The sequence below is a fragment of the Macadamia integrifolia genome, unplaced genomic scaffold (assembly GCF_013358625.1).
Source record: "Macadamia integrifolia cultivar HAES 741 unplaced genomic scaffold, SCU_Mint_v3 scaffold571, whole genome shotgun sequence".
Taxonomy (NCBI): domain Eukaryota; kingdom Viridiplantae; phylum Streptophyta; class Magnoliopsida; order Proteales; family Proteaceae; genus Macadamia; species Macadamia integrifolia.
The window spans coordinates 148,685-154,291 of record NW_024870489.1 but is presented as its reverse complement, the minus strand read 5'-3'; positions in this window follow the sequence as shown (position 1 = coordinate 154,291).

Below are 5,607 nucleotides of genomic sequence, written 5' to 3'. Positions count from 1 at the left end.
GGGGGGGGGGGGGTTGGGAGGTCAGACCTATGTAGCCTTATCTCACAAATATCAAAAAGTTGTTTCAAAGTTTTGATCATTAGGTCACAACATTCATATCTTACTATTGAACCAAGAGCGCCCCTCAACACTTGGGTGATAAAAAGCTTTGACCTAATGCTATATCGAATATAAATTAGAGATCCCATTGTAAATTTTACGTCCTTATATTTTTCTTTAACTTCTATGAAGCCTGAGAAAAAAAAAAAGGAAAGAAAAATATCCGAACTTTTACCGTTTTATATGAAAACAAGTGAATGTGTGCCATCCATTGAATCTATGGTCATCCACTTGTTGTTTGACTCCCAGGAGTAATCAAAGAAGAGATACATGAAAATGTCAATATGTACGTACTACAGTAGATAAATAACATGGTTTCATGAGGAAGAGTTGAATAACAATGTCAATTTATATGTACCCATTGCACTTAAGGTATAACGTTGCCTAGTGCCTGCCTTTGGTCAAATAATCCTCAGATCACATCACTTCTATTCCTTAACCACAGACTTGCTGGGCAAAGACTTATGTAGAAAATGAAACGTATAATGATACAAAAAATAATTGAATTATATAATATAGCATAAAGATTTACGTGGTTTAGTAAAATTACATATGTAATTGTTCTAAGAATCTTACTCATTAAAAATTCAATGTAAAACATATATATATATATATATATATAGAGGTACATATAAACCAATTACTTGTATGGACTTTTAATCAACCCATAAACCATGCGATAGCATACAAGACATTCTACTCCCAACAACCTAAAATTGTTTATATGTGCATTTAGATTTATACACTCAGTGCTCAAATTGAGAATATTACAGGAGAGGTTTATGTGGCAATCTTTAAGGTATTGAAAAAGAATAGAATACCGAATGGTACATGATAGAATAATTAGAACAAAATACCACATTAATTATAGGAGAAAGTTTTCCTCCACTGTGGGCTGGAACATGCACCACTCCATCCTAGGGTTCACAAGCAAAAGTCTATAAGGTTTAGTATGTTCCTCAAAATTCCCTTCTAATACCACCTAACGTGCATCTAAACTTACCAAATCCATTCACTGTGGTTGAAAGAAAACTCGATCCTTTGTTATATATGACAAAGGATTTTCAGAACATTTCCATTCTCCGCTGGATGAAGCATGGAAATAAAGGATTTTGACATGTCCCATCTGTTCAAACATGGAAAATCTCTTTTAATGGATAGTGAAGTTTCTAGATTACTTTCATTTCTTTTATATGTTTCAATAAGTTCTAGTTAGATCAATTTGTGAACTTTTATCCCTTTGTGAACCATGATTTCAAGTATCGGTATTGTATCAAACATATCGACGTATCATATTGATATCGATTGAGACCGATCTTTGACCGATCCAGATCGGTTAATCGTATCATTTCAAGGGTAAAACAATAAAAAACGTACTTTTTTGAAATACAAGGGGCAAAAGTGATCGATACCCACCGATCCTCTCCGATACTGATCTGGATCAGGTTGGTATTGGAAGAGACTAATAATCCATTATGTTGACACTCTCAATGTAACCACAATGTAACCAACAGTGGTTACATAGAACAAGACCTTTATTTTATGGGAGAAGAATTTATATGTATATCTACTTAAGCGAAAAATAATGCTGCTTAGCAATAGACTCTGCTCCCTCTGACATAAGGCAATAAAATGATCACCCCACCTTCCTGCTTGGATGTCCATGCACTTGATCTCATTACGTAGAGGCCACACAACTTGACAACAAACCTCTTCTATAAGCTTCTATTTGTGTCTTACATGACAATCAAAACAACAAGAAGTGAATAGTTGTTTATTAAGGATGGAAAAGGAAAGCACATATTTAATGAGTAGAGACTTTGATAAGGAAGTATCAACTGACAACATAGCTCTTTTAGTTAACTCTATTGATTGATTCCCCCTATTGATGCCTGGTATTGTGGATAACTGTTTTTCAATTTCATAATTACACTTTTTAGATATGATTTTCATTTTACTTTTTTCTAAGTCAAGGCATTTGGTTGGAAGTAAATTTAACGAGTAGAGGAAAAGGAAAGCACATATTTAACGAGTAGAGACTCTGATAAGAAAGCATCAATTGACAACATAGCTCTTTTAGTTTGCTCTATCAGTCGATTTCCCCTATTGATGCCTAGTATTGTGGAGAACTTTTCTCAATTTCATAATTACACTTTTTAGATATGATTTTAATTTTTATTTATTTTTCTAAAGTCAAGGCATTTGGTTGAAAGTAAATTTAATAATCATATTTGTCATTTTTTTTTTAATTTAATTATCAACCATGTTAGTTTTACAAAATTTTCTAATTTAATTTTGATTTAATTTCACTTATTTTTTACCTTCATTTTATTTTCCCTATAAACAACAAAGCCGTAATTAGCTACTCCGTGTAGTTAATGATAGCTAAAGCTAAAAATTTCTTTATTTTTTCTCCCCTTTTCCTTTCATGTGGGTTTCTTGGTGGTGTTGATATTAACTTTGCTCATTTTGAAGAAGACATGAATGACTAGTTATAATTGGGTGAGATCGGACTTTCAGCTTCATTTATTTCAACACAAAATACTCGAAATTAAATAAAGTACATGAGAATTCCTACTTTCTCCACTCTATTTTATGGATTCAATTTTGTTTCACTCATGGTGAAGAGAGAATTTCTTAATTTAATTGAGAAAAGATATTTCAGACCATCGTAATACGATGTAAGGGTTAATGATGAAACTTAATATTCTAAGAGTCAAGCCCACAACATCAATTATCAGCAGATGAAGAGATTCTCTCTTCAACCTAGTTGATGAAGAATACTTAACCTAATTTTATATTGAATAAAAAAAGCAGATCCCATTGTAAATTTTTAAATCCTTTTTTTCTTTCTTAACTTCCAACATGGAAAAATTCCGGACTTAGAAGTGTGTTTTTTTTTTTTTTTCAAAGTCTTTCAAAACAAGTGGAGGAAAAGCGTGCAACACAAAGAAAAACAAAGTCATACAGGTTGTGCAGTACATGAATCTTTGCTCATCCTCTTGTTCTTTAACTTCCACAAGCATTAGAGAAGAGATGCAGGAAAATGTCAATACATGTATGTACCCATTGCAGTGAATGAAGAGATGTAGCCTACCTTTGGTCAAATGATCAGCATATCACGTCACTGATATTCTCCAACCACCGACTTGCAGAGAAAAGACTCAAGTAAGTAACGTATGTTAATGTGAAATGGTGAATTTGTGTAAAACTGAAATCTATAATGTAGAAAATAAATAAAAATAAAAAACAAGCAATCATAATGTAGAGCATTGTTTTTTTTTTTTTTTTAAACTAGCAGTTCAATCAATGGGGGGTTGGGATGGGAGGGATAAGGTAACTAAACCAAGTGGAGGAGAGAGACACAATGCTTGACACAACAGGGATTTAAGTCTCGATAACAAGGATTAAAGTATCGGTATTGGTCGTCGTATCGGTCGATCAAAATTAAGATACGTATCAGAGGGTATCGTATCGTATCGGAGATACACTAAGATACGCTAAAAATACACACATAAATGGATAGGAAACATTTTTTTAAACACTTTTGCATAAAGAATTTGTTAAAAAAAGCTATTGATAACATGTATTATGCATAAACACTAAATTGAGGGTATCGTACTAAGAATTTAAGGTCTGTAGTTGTCCCATAAATGTAAAATCCTTGTTCTCAACCTTGATTTCCACTTTAGTTAGAGAGAAATATGGCTGACAGCAACTTTGGAACAAAAATCCTTCAAAAAATCTTTTTTTTTTTTTTTTTTTTTTTTTTTTTTTTTTTTTGAAAAATTACCCATATTGACCATTATATGACCGTAGCACCGATACGTATCGATACTCACCGATACGTACCGATATATATATATCGATACTCATCGATACGTGCTGATAGATATCGATACGTACCGATCAATACATTTCGATACGTACCGATCAATACATATCGATACTCACCGATACGTATCAATACATACCGAAACGTACATTTTACCTCAATTTTATATTTTTCATAGTCGTATCGAGGCATGTCGTATCGTATCAATGTGTATTAGTGGTGTATTGATGCATATCGCTATGTATTGTATGATATATATTGATACGAAATGATTTAAAAAATTCAATGTATCGTATCGGACGACTAAATTTAATATACGTATCGGAGGGTATCGTATCGGTATCGGAGATACTTAAAACCATGCTCGATAATCAGATTGGTGTCGATCCAATACCATTATGGATTGCCCCGTATTAGTCGGTTTTATCCTTACTCTAAGAAAAAGGGTTTTTTTTTTACTATTTTACTCTTGATTCAATATTGATACCTGATTCAAAATGGGCTATACAATCCGGCCAATCCAATTACGATACTTAGAACCTTAGGGCAATGTAACATAAAGATTTACATTATTCAATAAGATTGTTAATGTGCATAGTGAGATGAGAATTGCTTTACTAATAATGGAGAATGGATTACAACCACTTATCTTTACATCTCCTCTGGTCCAGAGAACCTTATTCATTATAAATTCATAGCAAAACATATATAGGTACAATATACTGAAATACCAATATAATTCTAAAATAATAAAATGTTGATAATAGTCATTCGGAACCAATCTACAAATCCATGTGACAGAATACAACATATCTTAACCGCAACAACTTGGGTTTCTTTAATGGGGAAAAGAACGCTACTCGTTTGCGTATTTCTATACCTAAACACAGGCAGGTAAGGAAAGATCGCAATGTGTCCCCGCCTCATGCACTAAAGATGCCTCCATGTGGCCTTCCATTGATCTGTGTGCTGACGTAATGACTGCGTAAGTGGATAGCATTCTCTTGCCCTTCTTTTATATACACATGGGGAAAAGAGCGTTAACTAATCGTGTGACTCTTGCACTGAGACAAAAGTATAAAAATTTACTGCCTTGCCTTCTATGAAATTAAAAATAAAAAATAAAAAATCATCAATGTTATCTTTGCATATGTTTTCATTAGACCCGCACCAGTGCAGAGACCACGAGATCAACAAGTAAATGACGCCTCTTACCCTATATGCATTTAGAATTAAATACTCGTGCTAAATTTAATTGAGAATTTTACATGAGAGATTTAGGTGGCAATCTTGAAGACACTGAGAAAGATTAGAACACTGAATGGAACATGATAAAACAATTAGAAAAAAAAAAACCACAGCATTTGTTATAGTGGCCAATGAAACATGAAAATAAAGAATTCTGACATGTCTCTTATTCAAACATGGAAAATCTCTTTAATGGATGCTAAAGTCTCCTAGATTACTTTCATTTTTTTCCTTTTATTTATTTATTTATTTATTTTTACATCTGAACAAGTTTTAATTAGATCAATTTGCTGAACTTTTACCTTTTGTGAACAAATTCTAACCCTAACTTGTGATATATCAATTTTATTCTATTCACATAATAAATTGTTCATGTCAGAATGTTTATTCTATTGGTCGATTCCCCTTATTGGTGCCAAATATTG